Source organism: Sminthopsis crassicaudata, chromosome 2 (assembly GCF_048593235.1).
Source record: "Sminthopsis crassicaudata isolate SCR6 chromosome 2, ASM4859323v1, whole genome shotgun sequence".
Classification (NCBI taxonomy): Eukaryota; Metazoa; Chordata; class Mammalia; order Dasyuromorphia; family Dasyuridae; genus Sminthopsis; species Sminthopsis crassicaudata.
In genome coordinates, this window is record NC_133618.1 from 369,689,111 (window position 1) to 369,705,862 (window position 16,752).

The 16,752-nt window shown below is 35.4% G+C and overlaps 1 long non-coding RNA gene across 1 annotated transcript; it reads left to right on the top strand.

Annotated features, from left to right (window-relative positions):
- The first annotated feature begins 4,014 nt into the window (after positions 1 to 4,014).
- Positions 4,015 to 11,364, top strand: LOC141556656 (uncharacterized). Its single transcript, XR_012486587.1, has 4 exons — positions 4,015 to 4,241; positions 9,813 to 9,936; positions 10,454 to 10,477; positions 11,144 to 11,364. It is a non-coding gene; the product is annotated as an uncharacterized LOC141556656 (long non-coding RNA).
- Positions 11,365 to 16,752: the final 5,388 nt, after the last annotated feature.

Sequence of the window (16,752 nt, forward strand, 5' to 3'; positions counted from 1 at the left end):
TGGACCCATACTTAATACCACATACCAAGATAAGATCAAAATGGAAAATAAGAGAATATTAAGAAAGTTAAAAGACTTTAAGGGAATGAAATGACAGTTTATGGCCAGAAAATATAATTTTATTGTTTTAAGTTCTTTATTTTTAATATTCACTTTTATTGAAGTTTTTATTTTCAAAACATATGCAAGGATAATTTTTTCAACATTGACCTTTGAAAAATCTTGTGTTTCATTTTTTCTCCCCCTTCTTCAACTCCCTCTCCTAAATGATATATAATCCAATATATGTTAAACATGATTAAAATACATAACATTAATTTTTTAAAGTTGAGTTTTGAATTCTCTCTCTCCCTCCCTCCCATGCCTTCCCAACTCACTGTGAAGGTAAGAAATATGATATCAAGTATATATGTGAAATTAAGCAAAACAGTTCCATATTAGGCATGTTACAAAAGAAAAAAAAAAAGAAAAGAAAGAAAAAAACTAAAAAAAGTGATGCTTCATTCTGTATTTAGACTTTATTAGTTCTTTTCCAGGAGGTGGATAGCATTTTTCATTATAAGTCCTTCAGAACTGTTTGGGATCATTGTTATTGCTGAAAATAACTTTTCATTGTTATTATGGTACAGTATTGCTGTTGCTATGTACAGTGTTTTTCTAATTTTGTCCATTTCACTGTTCATGACTTCATAAAACATCTTCTTAGGTTTTTCTAAAACCAGATTATTTATCATTTCTTAGATCCCAAAAATACTCCATCACAATTATGTACCACAATTTGTTCAGTCATTCCTCAACTGATGATTCCTTCAATTTCCAATTTTTTTGCCACTACAAAAAGAGTTGATATAAATATTTTTGTATATTTAGGAATTTCCCTGTCCCCTCCCCCCTCCCTTTTTTTTTTTTTAACTCTTTGATATACCTAATAGTGTTATTCCTAAGTCAAAGGATATGCATGGTTTTATAACCTGTTTATTTCTCTCCCGAATAGGTGGATCAGTTTACAATTCTACCAGCAGTTAATTAATGATCCAATTTTTCCATATTCCCTCAGATTTTTGTCAAATTCTTTTTCTGTAATTTTAACCAATCTGATAAATGTGAGGTATAAGGTGATATCTCAAACTTGTTTTGATTTGCATTTCTCTAATCAATAATGATTTAGAGCATTTTTCATGACTATAGCTTTGATCTCTGAAAACTGCCTGTTCATATCCTTTGACCATTTATTAACTGAAGACTCATTCTTATAAATTTGATTTATTTCTCTTATATTTGAGAAGAGACCTTTATCAGAGAAATTTCCTATAAAAATTTCCCCTTTGTTTCCTGCTTTCCTTCTAGTCTTAGCTCCATTGGTTTTCTTTGTGCAAAATCTTTTAAGTTTAATATAATCTAAATTATTCTTTTTATATCCTGTGATCCTCTTTCTTATTTGGTCATTTTTCCCTTATTCATAAATCTGATAGGTAAAATTTTTCCATGCTCCCTTAATTTGCTTATATCACCCCTTTAGGTCTAAATTCCGTAACCATGTTTTCCTTGGCAGTGTGTGAAATGTTTACACATTCTTAGTTCCTGACAACCTGTTTTCTCATTTTCTCAGAAATTTTTGTCATATGTTGAGTTCTTTGCCCCAAATCTTGAATATTTTAGTTTGTCAAACTAGATTATTATGATCATGTATTATTGTCTATCTAATCTATTCTACTGATCCACTACTCTATTTTTGAGTCAATTCCAGATTGTTTTGTGATTACCACTTTATAATACAGTTTGAAATCTGGCTATCTTCTTTCATATTTTTTTTTCATCAATTCCCTTGATAGTCTTGATTTTTTGTTCTTCAAGATGAATTTTATTATTTTTTCTAGCTCCAAAAAATAATTTTTAGTAGTTTGATAGTATGGCATTGAATAAGATAATTAATTTAGAATTGTCATTTTTATAACATCATCTCTACTTAACCATCAATAATTAACATTTGCTTGCTTGATATGTCTTTGTAGTTCCTTGTTTTGTCTTGGCAGGTAGATTTCCAAATTTTTTCTATGGTCTCTGGTTATTTAAAATGGAATTTCTCTATCTTTTCCTGCTAAACTTGTTGGTAATATATTGAAAATCTGGTGATTTATATGATTTTATTTTGTATCCTGCAACTACAGGATTATTAATTATTGCTTCATCTAGGTTTTAGTTAATTTTCCAGGATTCTCTGTATATACATCACATTATTTGCAAAGAGCAATAGTTCTTATTGACTTCTAATACCTTCAATTTCTTTTTTTTTTTTTTTTGATCATTGCTATGGCAATATTTAATGATAGTTGTGATAAAGGGAAGGGTATTCTTTCTTCATCCTGATCTTACTGAAAAGACTTCAAGCTTTTCTCTATTACAGATAATGCTTGTAGACAGTTTTAGATTCATCATTTTAAGAAAAGGCTTTTTTATTGTTTTGAATAATAATAAGTGTCAAAAACTTTTTCTGCATCTATTTTTTTTTCCCTGAGGCTGGGGTTAAGTGACTTCCCCAGGATCACACAGCAAAGAAGTGTTAAGTGTCTGAGATCAGATTTGAACTCTGGTCCTCCTGAATTCAAGGCTGGTGCTCTTTCCACTGCGCCACCTAGCTTCCCCTTTCTGCATCTATTGAGATATTTTTAAAATTTCTATTAGTTTTGTTAATGATATGGTCAATTATGTTGCTAGTTTTCCTTACTGATCCTGCATTCTTGCTATAAATCTTACCTGATTATAATCTATTATTTATATGATATCTTGCTATAATTTCTCTGGTACTATTTTAAATTTTTGCATTGAGATTCGTTAGAAAAATTGGTTTATAGTTTTGTTTCTCTGTTTCCGTTGTTCTGGTTTAGGTGCCAAAATCACCTTTGGGCCATAAAAGTCATTTGTTAGAGCTCCTTTGCCTATTTTTCCAAATGGTTCAGGCTTTTTATAACTCTCAGTAGGAATAAAGATTATAGGAGCCTTGGTATGGAGATCTATACTACGGGATAGTTTTGCGTAGTATAAGTATGTTATTCATTCTTTTCTGACTCTTTGTGTGATCCCAATAGGGATTTCATAGCAAAGACACTGAAGTGAGTCGCTCTTCCCTTCTCCAGGGGATTCAGGAGGAGGTTAGACGAGTTGCCTAGGATCCCACAGCCACCAAGTGTTGGAGGATGCATTTGAATTCAGGCCTTTCTGACTCCAGGCCCACTGAACCATCTAGCTGCCTCCGTAGTACAGATGCAATGTAGCATACCTTCGCAACAAGAAGAGTCAAAAGGCCTCAACCAAGTATTTACCGATCTCCCGCTGTGTGGTCTGTGCAAGGTTCTGGAAATACAAATACAAAATATGGGGGGGGGGGGGGGGAATCTCTTTTCTGCAAGCAGTTTACATCCTAGGGAAGGGGGGAGGGGCGGGACAGTGGAATCTAATCAGCATAAATATAAAATGGATACACACAAAGTAAATGAAGGGCCCTGATAAAGAGTACGAAGTTGGAAACACTCATTTGACTCAATTCCAACATGGTTTCAGTTATTTACTAGCTGAGTAACCCGGACAAGTCAGTTAACCTGGTTTGCCTCAGTTTCCTTATCTGTAAAATGAACTGGAGAAGGAAATGACAAACCGCTTTCATAACTCTGCCAAGAAAACTCCGAATCGGGCCAAATGAGAACCACGAATAAGTTAAAAATAGGCCGGAGGAAGGGCACTCGCTATTGGGGCGCGGGTGGTGGGGAGCGTATAACAAGGTGGGGAGTGGCGTATAGCAAGGTGGGGAGTGTACAGGGAAAGGTTTGCGTTGGTTGCTTCAAAACACTCTTGTACCGGTGGCTTTGGACAAACCTCTTTATTTCAGAGTTTGGGTTGCCATCCCACCTAGCCCCCGCTTCAGGCTCCGCCCCCACTTCAGCCCCGCCCCCATCTCGCCGAGCTCTCGAGGTCTCAACTGGGTCAGCCCATCCCTCCTCCCAGGACGCCAGCTCTCCCCAGGTCTGCAGCGCCGACGCGTGCCGCCTGAGGACGCTGTGGCGGGAGGCCCACACTCGGAGCAAACGGCCAGGGCCCGCCTCTTCCGGCGTTCTTCGGGCCGTTTTCCCAGCACTCCCCGCGAGGCCCCCTGCTTTTGAGGTCACCTTTCTAAGCTTGTGGCCTAACACTGATCTCTGCTGCAGACCCAGGCCCCCACGCGCGGTCCTTTGCAGAAAGCAGCCACGGTGAGAGACATCCCCACTCGTGTCGGCGCTTCCTGGGGCGTCCGGGCCCGGGAGAGGGGCGGCGGTCCTTGGGCCTCCCTGGGCTCCGGAGAAGGGAAAGAACGGGACGAGCACGTCCGGGGGAGGTCTCTGGGCCGGCCCGCACTTAGGGAGGCCATTCCCAGGGTCTGGGAGGGGGTGGGGGTACCGAGAATCGTTACAAGTACTCTTGTGGTCTTCACAAACCACTGTACAAAGTAGGCGCTACAATCGTCCCCATCTTACAGACGAGGAAAAAGGAGGCAGGCGGATCTGTCCGAGGTCTCCCGGCCGTCAGGTATTTCTAGACGCGACTTGAACTCATTGCCCTTTAAGTTCAAGGGGCTTTGATTGTGACGAGGGAGTAGGCTGCTGGAAGGAAAGAGCAAAGAAGTGAATAGGGAAGAGTGGAGGTGGGGTTTAAGGCAGAGGGTACCAGGGAAAGCTTTGGGGCGCCGGGATAGGAAGAGGAAAGCAAAATGAGGCGAAGAGAGGAAGGTCTTGCAAGGATCAGCAGGGAAGAGCTTAGAGGTACTTTAAATCTACCTTTACCCAGCCTGAAACAGTAACTTGTGTGTCCTCAGATTTATCCCCATCAGAAAGTTGAGCCTTTACTTTCCAGAAAGAGTCTAAAGTCCAGAGAAGCTGAGACAGGCTCTCAAGGTTACATAGAGGATTAGAGAATCACCTGGGACTGCAATCCGTGTTTTGTTTTAATGGCTTCTTTTTTTTCCAAATACGTGCAAAGGTAGTTTTCAGCATTTACCTTTGCATTCCAGATTTTTCTTCCAACTTCCTTCCTCAAGGCACCAGGCAAATACAGTATAGGTTAAACATGTGCAGTTCTTCTAACTGTATTTCCATATTTGTTATGCTGCACAAGAAAAATCAGATCAAAGGGGAAAAAGAAAAAAAAAAAAAAAACCTAAGCAAACCAAACAAAAAAAGGTGAAAATATTATACTTTGATGCACAATCAGTCTCCATAATTCTCTCTGATTGTAGATGGCTCTTTCCATCATGTCTGTTGGAAGTACCTTGAATCACTTCATACAAACCATATTTTTCAAGTATTACGTCTTTCACCCATCCAGAAGTAGTGTAGTAATGTTTGACTTCCATCCGTTTCTTCCATGGTTCACCTGGTAGAGTGGAAAGATACTGTCACAGGAATGCGTTTACATCTCACTTCTGAAACTTACTAACCTTAGCAAACCACTCAGTTGTATTGGGCGTGGCTTCTGTGTAATGAGGGAGCTGGACTGCATGACCTTGGAGACCACTTCTAACTTCAACTCTAATTCTAGGACTGACTTTTTTCCGCTAATAATGATAGACACAAACACAGAAGGTCCATCTAGTATTGAGTTTTTTGAGAAGCGGTGTAAGATGGAGATTGCCCCATCATGTAGCATTTTTAACTAAATGTATACTTCTAGATGGATTTATGGAAGGATATCTTTTTTTTTTTTTTTTTTTTTTTTTCTTTTCATAAAATTTTTTTCTTTTTTTTTTTCTTTTTTTTTTTTAAATTTTTTTATTATATATATATATATTTTATAATATTATCCCTTGTATTCATTTTTCCAAATTACCCCCCCTCCCTTATTCCCTCCCCCCGACGACAGGCAATACCATACATTTTACATGTGTTACAGTATAGTCTAAGTACAATACATGTGTGTGAATATCATTTTCTTGTTGCACAATAAACATTAGAATCCGAAGGTACATGCAACCTGGGCAGACAGATATTAGTGCTAACAATTTACATTCCCCTCCCAGTGTTTCTTCTCTGGGTGTATCTACCTCTGTCCATCATTGATCAACTGGAAGTGAGTTGGATCTTCTTTATGTTGAAGATTTCCACTTCCATCAGAATACATCCTCATACAGTATCGTTGTTGAAGTATACAGTGATCTTCTGGTTCTGCTCATTTCACTCAGCATCAGTTGATTTAAGTCTCTCCAACCCTCTCTGTATTCCTCCTGCTGGTCATTTCTTACTGAGCAATAATATTCCATAACTTTCATATACCACAATTTATATGGAAGGATATCTATTTGAGTTCCAAATTTTTTACTCCCTTCCTCTCCTCTCTCCAAGATAGCAAAAAATTTGATGTAGATTATATATATACAATCTTTTTAAGCATGTTTTTCATTTTAATCATGTAAGGAAAGAAATGAGAATAAAGGGAGAAAACCACGAGAAAGAAAAAGCAAAAGCTGAAAATAGAGTTCTTTAATCTGCATTCAGTCTCAGTAGTTCTTTCTCTGGTTGCAGATGTCTTTTTCCATCCCCAGTCTATTGCACTTGTCTTGGATCAGGAAGGATATATTCAAGAATCATAAAAGTTGAGATATGAACTGTAGTATATGGTAGTAAAGGAATAACTAAATTGATCAAACAAGGTATCTCATAATATCTCCCAGGCTTTCTCCTTTAATTTGGAAGACCAAAGTTTTAATCCTTGCCCTCCCATTTACTGTCTTTGTAGTATCCTTCAAGGCATGCTGTATCTGCCACTTTTTCCAGGAAGCCTTTGTAGACTCCATTGCCTCCTTCCTTCAACTGCCTTGCATTTTCAAACCATGTCATCCCAATAGAATATAAGAATATGTCCTCTTTTAGAGGTTTTTTGGTCTTAGCATCCCTAGTTTCCAGACATTCCATTTGGACTCTGGAAGTTCTAGGCAAATCACTTAAGCTCTGTGGGGCTCTGTTTTCTTATTTCTGAAATTGTGTGGTGGTTTGGGGAGATAAAGTGATGGTTCCTTTCTGCTTTCTACCTTTCTAAGGAATTCTTCCTAAATGAATAGATTTGTGACCTTGGTAAAGTCACTTCTTTGGATCTTTGTTTCTTCATTTACATGAAGGGATTGGACCTTCCAGATCTAAATCCTCCAAAGATCCCTTATCACCTGATCTTTTGTGTTAAAGACTGCTAAAGGCAAATAAATATATCTGGATAAGGTCACACAGGCCTGGTTTGAGCCCAGGTCCTTTAGCTTCAAATCCAGTGTTCTTTCCACTTCACCTCTAAAGCTATGTAAAAAACATAGGAAGCTTTAGTATAAGTTAGAAGGATCAGTTTTGTATTCCTGAAGTGTGTAAGAATACTTAAAGGTTTCTGTACATTTAAGCAAATTCCTTCCTTCCTAAATTAAGATTGTGCATATAAAAACTTAGTTTGTTGGGAGGGCCAAGAGGTGCTAAAATGACCCTGGGAATTGAAATGAGTTAAGGTTATTTTATAGCCCTGACACACAATTACATCCTGTGAAGAACAATGAGGAATGAGAGGTTTATTAGGGAGTATAATAGGTAATTTCAGACATCTGAAAGACTGTCTCCTGGAAGGATTAATTTATGCTATATGAAAATGTAGCATGGTATGATGGAAAGAATAGTAGACTAACTGAAGACCTGTGATCCAGTCCCTGCTATACACTATTTGGAGACTCAGTTTTCCCATTGGTAATATTGGGGGGTAAAGGACACTTGAGCAGAGGTAATTGTTTAGGAAAAAGCATTTTGTTCTATAAAGCTCTGTGTCAGATATATTGTCTCCAAAAGGTAGAAATAGGAACAGTATTTAGAAGAAGGGAATTGTAGCAAGTCAACAAACATGATGATATCTAAGAGGAATGGCTAATACTTTGCTCATGCAACTGTGAGGTTGTTGGAGTGAGTATTCCATTTTTACAGATTAGGTTACTGAGGCTTAAAGAAGTTCAGTGACTTTTGGGTGGACGTTGGAACCTAGGTCTCCCAAATCTAGATCAAGGGTTTATTACTTTATCATCCTGCTCAATGAAAGGCAGAAAATAATGGGAGAATTTGCAGCATGTTTTATAGTAGCCATCAGCAGCATATTCTCCAACAGACATAAGTATTCCAAATGGGGTTTTTCAGTACCAAAAGAGCTTATTTATAATTTCTAAGGAGAGGGGTTTTTTGTTTGTTTTTGCTACTCTTTGCTTGCCCCACCCGTTACCTCTGCTCTTCATAAAATGTCTTGTGTTGGAAAATTATCCCTCCAGCTACACCACCTCCACCATTAGTTTGGCAAGCAGTCTGATAAAAGCAATATAAGCAATTGGATTAAAGTAATTAATACTAAAATAAGTGGCACTAGATGGTGTTTATTTGCATTTTTTAAATTGAGTTTCTTTAACGAATCTCAGTGGTGGACTATCTGGGGGATATGAATGAATATATAAATGGGAAAATATTAATAGCTTACTAGTGAGGGAACTTCTAAGTTAGAGGTACAAATATAAACAGGGAAGATAATCAGTGCCGTCAAGGATCTTACTTGTAATTGGGGGGAAATTAACAACAGGAAAGTGGTGGCCAGGGATAATGAAGGCCAGAGGACAAATGATTGATTCATCTTTTCCAGCACTGGTAGTATTGGTTTGATTACTGTTGTCAGAGCTAGAGTGGGAAGAGGGGAGAGGAGAGGATGATTACATTTCTACCAAGATGGCATGGAGATAGCTATGCAGTGGTGATGGGCCTAAAATCAGCAAGGTATAGTAGAATACTAAAAACTCATACCTGGAAATTGGAGAGGAGTTGGAGAAGTGAAGTTCCTGTTTGTTGGTTGAAGTATTGGGAGAATAAGTAACATGGTATAGATATGACGTAGAAATGATATCTTTGTTTATTATCCTTACCCCGTGTCTGATAACAAGAGACACTCAGCATTATAGAGCCATAAAATGTCATATCTTACAGGAATCTTAAGTGTCTAATCTAATCCCCTAATTTTACAGTGAGGAACCTGAGGCAGAAGTCATTGACTAAAATCATACTCTGAGTTGAGATGGCTGAGTTTCTGACCTATGATAACTTCTCTTATCAATTTGCTCCTAAAAAGTATTAATTAAAACTATAAAATCAAAAAAATAACTGGATTATGTATCCAAAACATACATAAAAACTTCCCCAAATAAAAAAAATGTGTAATCTTAGATTGCCTTAGTAAAAAGATTTTCATTTACAGTGAAAGTATTCCTAGCATTTAGACCTGAAAAAGGATCTTAGAGGGTTTTTACATCTTTCAGTTTTATAAAGGAAGAAATTGAAGATATAGAACTTGATCCAGATCATACAAAGTTTACCAGAATAGAGAACCCAGATTCCCTTCCTGTACTTTCCCTGGTCAGACCATAATCCAAACTGTTTTAAGCAGGATTCATGCTCTAGTTAAGGTTTAGACTAAATCTCAGTGATCTGTTCTTTCTGGTTCTGGAATACTATGTATGATTCTGTGAAACAGCAATATACTGATATGGATGCTATTGAAAATTCAGAGGAAGGAACAATGGGGTGAACAGAGAATTTTTCATGAAAGAAGCAGAGCTCAACTAGGCTCTTCTGAAAGAATGGAAAGGATTTGGAACTCTGAAAGCATGGTATTGGGTGAATGGGAACAAGTGAGAAAGCCTATGAGAAGCCTCAATAAATATTTTTTGGATGAATAATAATCTGAACTTTCAGGATTGTAGAATGCCTAAATTTACTGTTACTATTAATTTTCAGATGTTACAGAGCTTAATAAAAAATGTTTGGACTCCAATGAAACCCTACTATACCAAGGTTTACCAGGAAATCTGGGTAGGAGTGGGTGTCATGTGGTATATTGTTTACAAGATCAGAAGTGCTGGTAAGTTGCATTATGTTTGGTTCTTGAGAGAAAAGAAGGGAGAAAAGATTCCTATTGGGATCAGGGATTGTCATAACTAATTCCCCATACAAATATTAATTTTAGTAATTTGTTTTAGATTTCAAATAGGGTAATGTTTAGCATATTGGACAGCTGTATCTGTCTTAAACATTGTGTTAGGAAATATCTTGCTTTGGAACCCTATATATATAATTGAGAGTAAGGAAGACATAAATCTTTTAAAATACAAAATTTTGAAAACATTGTTTATAGCTTTTTCAGGTTTTCCTGTTTTGAAGCTCTTTTGGGAAACCTAAATGAATGAGATTGTAGAAACCATCAGCAGTAATTTTTTGTATTACATTAGGTAATAAAGAGCTCAACCAGATATCACAAGAAATAATAATTGAGCTATATGTCTAAGGTATTAAGTTATGAAATATTGTTACTTAATTGGGACTAATGGATAAAAAATTAGCTAATAATTAGACTAATAATATGTTCTTTTAATTTTTAGATAAAAAAAGCAAAGCTTTGAAAGGTAAGTCTTTTGGGGAAGGGAATAGGATAGTGATTAATTACTTTTCTGTAAAAGCATCTGATTCATTGTTTTTAAAATATAAATGTCATGCATACATATATATATAATGGAAAGGAATATTTCAGAATATCATATTTTAATTACAAGTGTAGTTAAAGTAAAGCAGAATTCTCAAAGCAATTTTTGCTCTTTAATGCCCTAAATATTTTCATTGAAATTGTTGAAGATGCAACAGTGGGGTGTGCTTGATAACAGTGGGGGGTGGGAGGTAGATGTGCAATTCAAACCACTAATTTAACCATACTGTCACTTTTAAATAAACTATTGATCATAAAGTATATTTAATTCTAAACTGGGTGGTGAAATTAATCCCATTTTTTTAGAGCCAAGTCCTGAATATTTTCTTCTTTTCCATAATAATTTTCCAACACAAAAAAAAGTTATAATTGAATTCTGAACAAAATATTTGCTTTAATAGCAAAAAGGGACAGAGAAACTTTACAGAGGAATTAGATAAGTTGAAATGGTTTTACTTAGTTATGATTTTCATTACCCTGGATATCTCACATACATTTATATGGAAAATTTTTTTTTAACAATCTATTTTGTATTGTTTTCTAAATTATAATACAATTTCTAATGTATTTCTTGTTTCCAAAACTTCAGGTTCAACTGCACCAGCTCATGGACATCATTAACTGGATTTATCTTATGATAAAGTGAAACATCAGTCTGGCTGTAAATTTGAGCATTTCGTAATAGAAGAAAGAATATAAGGACTTCCCATCTTTTAGGCATTTGTTCATACTATGAAATAAAGTCACATATACATATTTACATGGTAATTACTGTGTTCCAATCCAATTAAAATATCCCTTTTTTGTTTATCTGTCTCTCACAACTTTGCATTTGTTTTATAATACATCTGGTGGATTAATTGTAATTACCTCTAAGATAAAATGACTAAAATTTTTTTTTGAAACTATCAAATTTTTGCAAGTCTAGAGGAGCTGAGTGGTAATAAATATCTTGACTTGTTTAAAATTTGGTAATGGAGTTCATCTCAGGACTTAATAAAAGTTTGATCTTTAAAGATTTGAGGAGAGGGAGGAATTTATTAGAAAATATGTTTAACTGGTCAAGCAGAAAACAACCATAAACCCCAAGATCTAATAAAGAATAACAAATCATCTCCCCTTTTGCTCCAATTTTTTACCTGACCCTGTAATTCCCTTCAGTTCTCTCTCTTCTCTCCCCACCCCAATACACACACACACATATATAAATAATCTGTTTAACTTATCCCTTAGCTAATATAGGAGAAATTTTGGAGTGAAAGTTATGTCATTATGTCATGCAGGATTATCTGATTATTTCTTTTCCTTTCATGGACTGAGTACAGTACTCTACTTCCTCACTAGATAACAATAATCTTTTTATATGAAAAATATTTATTGAAGATTTTATTCTCATTGTTCATTTTCTACTATATCCCCTTACATAGTCCCCTCCCAAATTGTGACAGGAAAACAAAACTAACAAATACAACTGTTAGCTATCAATATATTGCAACTTTGTAAAAAAAAAAAATTTTTCAAAGAACTCCCCTTTCCCTCCTGTTTTCTCCGTTGGCAAGAGCAAAAAAAGCAAAACAAAATTGATCATTGGCCATTTTTTTTAAAGCATCTCTTGAGTCTTTAGAAATTGTTCCTCCTGTCATTCAAGTTCCAAGATTTTGCTTTTAAAATACAATATCTGCCTTGCTACCCCAACTTTCCTCAGTTGCACATATAAGAAAAACATCACTCCTTACACATATATAGTCAAAACAAATTTCCATATAATCATGTTTGAAATCATGTATTCTGAGTCCATCTCCAGCAGGAGTTGGATATCATATTTGTTCTCTGGAATATTGTTCACATTTGTGCATTATAACTTGTTTATTCAATATCTAGTTACGAGCATTCACTTAAGATTGTCAAGTTATTGGTCCTTTGAAAAGAACTATAAGTGTTTTTGCACATCCTTAGAGTTGTTTTGCTCAGGAATAATAACCTCCCATAATCTAACTTTTGATTCCCGCCTTCTCCCCTTTTCTAATTTCATTGTTGAGTGAAAAGTTTTTTCTGTATCGAACAATAACTCTTTTCCTTCCTTTGACCAATTCAAATGAGAACTGAGGTTCAAGTGTCCATAGCTCCTCCACCCTTAATTATATAGATGTCTACTTTCATACCCTCATTTTGTGTGGTGTTTCCCTAACCATTTTTTCCGTCAAAACAGCTACACCTAGATGTCTTTGTACTGTACTCCTATTAACCCTAATGATGAGGATCAGAAGGGATATGTAACATTTATTAGTATTTTATTGCTGTTCATATTGCATGTTTCTCTTCATTCCTTTGCCTTTAGAAAGTTCATATGCGTCTAATCTTTCCATAAGGAATGCTTGGAAATCATTTTTCATTTAAGGTCTATTTTCCCCTTTGTAGCATTATTCTCTTCATACAGCAAGTTCTAGTGTCCTTGACAACTGCCCACATCTACCAAGATGAGAAAACTATAATTCCCTGATTCTCTGGAACTAACATGGGCCATTGCATTTAATTTGAATTTAGTTCCATTTATATTTTTGTAGTCATTTTCCTCTGGTTCTGATTTCTTTGTTCCATGTCCAAAATTTTTCAAAAATGAATGTTGAAAACTATCTCTTCATATAATTGGAAAAATACTATAAAGAAGAGTGCATGATTTTCATCAACACAAAATTTTTCATAAATTGTCAATAGAGACAATAGACTTCATCTAGTTCATTAAGTATCTCACAGAAAGCAACGTCCTTCAGGCTTTCTGTTTTTATGTTAAAATACAAGTTACAAGTTCCAAATCATCAATTTCTATATTATGATTGTTCATCCCATTTTCACAAAGAGGGAGGGAAATTCCTTTTTTTCAGTGAATAGTTTTGAGAGGATATCCCCTCATCTTTGACACTAACTCAAAACTTCCCCAAGAAGGATTTTTACTACCATTTACTATTATTACTACATATATAAATATATATATTTACTACTATTAGCAAAAAATGCCATTATTTACTACCATTATCTATACCTGTACCTATATCATTAACTATACTACCATTATCTATACATATATGTATGTATGTACATATATATACATACACACGTATAAATTATGTATATGTTATAGCAATTTTTGAAAATATCCTGTATTCCATGATAGGTTTTGAACATTTTTATTAAAGGAAATATTTAGTTTTTTTAAATAAAATTATATTAGTGAGAGTTGAATCAAGTTTTTTGGGGTTTTTTGTTTTGTTTTGTTTAGGATAACTGGTTCTGGACCATTAAGAACATAAATGCCTGGAAGTTTTAGAAATTCAAACATAGATTGAAATAAGGGATGGGTTTTTAGTCAAGTGAGCTGAGCTATTTTCATTGCACTGGGAATGCTGGGCTTCATCAGCTGTAATTGAATGCAGATGAAGAAGATTGAGAATTCTTACTGAACCTAAGAGTCAGAAACAAGTTTTGATTCTCAGCTGAAATGCTTAGTCGCTGAGGGTTAGGAAAATCACAAACTCTAAGTCTGTTTCCTCATCAAGTAAATTGAGTATAATATTTGCACAACCTGTCTCAGAATGAAGAAAATATTTTGTGAACCTTAAAACACCCAAGAAATAGGAATTATTTACTTCATTTTTTAAAAAGCTGCTCTTTGCTATGTGTGAGGGTAGAATAACCTATTTCCATTGTTTCCCAAATTTGGCTAGTGGAAAGATTTTGTGATAAAATGTAGCCTCTGAAGCATTTTAAGTAACTTTGCAATTGACTTAGAAAATTACAGGTCAACAATTTCATTTTGATCTGGTTTAGAAGAATTTGCGTTTGTCACAGTGCTGCAATGGTCCACAGGCAACCTGTTTGACATCTCTGGTATAGACCACGGGAAGAGGAAGAGGAATCTTCTGCTTTCTGAATCTTTGATCTTTTATCTATATGTTCCTAGGTCCAGTGGCAGTGAAGAGGATGTTAAGTGCTTGGGTGTGGGATGATATTAGTTGAAAACTTACAAAAATTGTACTCAAAATGGACCATCATCAGGCACCTATTAAATGCCTTCTATGTGCCAACTGACTGCAGAAAACATTTTTTGGTCCAAACACTTTTTTTTTTTTTTTTAAACACTGACCAATGGCATAGCCAATATGTGAATTTGTTTTGTTTGAATATATATTTGTTACAAGGTTTCTAGTCCCCTCCCCCCCCTCAGGTCTGGGCAAGGGGAGGCAGAAGGGAAAGAAAATACAATTTTATTAATTTAAGTTTAAAAACACTGGTCAAGTCTGAATTATATGTGATTTCAAATTCCTTCCATCAATGCAGATCATTCGCCTGTGTAACCTAATAGATAGTTCTTTGAGAAATTGTACAAGGCTCAAAAGTTAAGTGAATTGGCCAAATTCACATAACTACTAATGGTTAGGATTTGAATCCAGGTGTTCCTAACTATAGCACTTTGTCCACTGCTGTTTTGCCTCTCCAGGTTTAAGCTATCACAACTTAGAAGAGACAGAAAATATTTATAGAACTAAAAGTAAAAATGTTTTTGACTTTAATCTATGACATATGTCAAGAAGGTTTTCATGTAGTAATTGAAGTCTAATACTTTAAGGAGATTTCACTAGACTACCAGTTAATCCTATTTTCAATGCAGATCACAGTCAAATTCATTCACTTTTGGCAGCTTTCTGGTGACCAGTCTTTCCATACATAATCATCTGCTGCAAGGATAGATAAACAATCTCTCATTGAGCCTGAATTTGAAGCCTTACTAGCTTGTTAAGACTTGCTAAGGTTTGCACTCTGTGGGATAACTTTGGAGAGCTTTGTGTTACCCCCATGCTATGAAGGAGTGTTAGAGTAACTTAAGAAGAGAAGTGGCTGGTCTCAGAGAACAGTTTGTTTTTTTGTGTGTGATATGGTAGTAGCAGTGATGGTTGTGTGTGTGTGTGTGGGGGGGGGGTGTTTGCTATTATTATTGTTATTGTAATTGGGCAATTACAAGATTATTTGCCAACATTTTTATTGTCCATCTCATTTGTATTGAGAAGCAAGGGGGAGTAGAATATCTTTATTTCTCTTATGTTCATAGTATATTGAGGAAAAAACCTTGTAAATTATAATTACAGTTTTTGTTTTTTTCTCCCATATTTCGCAAGAAATCTATCAAGGGTGCACTCTTTAGAACTGTAGCCCATTTTTATAATACTACATTCATGTGTATTGTTTAGCCATGCCTGAGAGCATTCTAAACAGATTGGTGCCAGGTGTGTTTTTAAAAGACTAATATTGCATCATGACTTCAATCCAAATTGGTTGGGAGACCTAGTAATGGCTTTTTTGGCAGGGAGTCCTATCCTTGTTTATGGATTTGCTTGAATGAAGTGCAAAACCCTCCAAGGCTGAGTACTTCTTAATATTCATGTTCAGGCCACTGCAACTGCTTTTTGAGACTTATTTCCTTATTTATTTGTTTATTCTCTCCTCCTCCCCTCACCCCACTTCCAGTTATATGTAAAAACAATGTTTTAACTTTTTTTTTTTTTTTTTTTTAGTTCCAAATTCTCTTTCTCCCATCTATCCCCCCTCAGGGAAAAGGTAGTTTATATAGATTATATATGTATATTCAGGCAACATATATCCATATTAGTCATATTGTAAAAGAAAATACAGACAAGAAAACCCAATCGAACAAGAAAAATAAAGCTTAAAAAGTGTGCTTTAATCTGCATTTAGACTCCATCAGTTCTCAGGAGGCAGTCTTTTTCATTATAAGTCCTTCAAAATTGTCTTGGATCATTGTATTGCTGAGAATAGCTACCTCATCCACTAGAGAGCATTGTACAATATTGTTATTACTGTATACAATGTTCCCCTTGTTCTGTTTATTTCACTTTTCATGACTTTATAAAAGTCCTTCCAGGTTTTTGTGAGCCCATTATGCTCATTATTTATTATAGTACAATAGTATTCATCATAATCACATATAACTTGTTCAGCCATTCCCCAATTGATGAGCATCCCCTCAATCTCTGATTTTTTACCATCACAAAGAGCTGCTATAAATATTTTTGTACATAGCGATCCTTTTCCTTTTGTTTTTGTTTTTTGTTTTTTTCTCTTTGGGGTATAGACCCAGTAATGATATTTGCTGGGTCAAAGATATACATCATTTTATAACTCTTT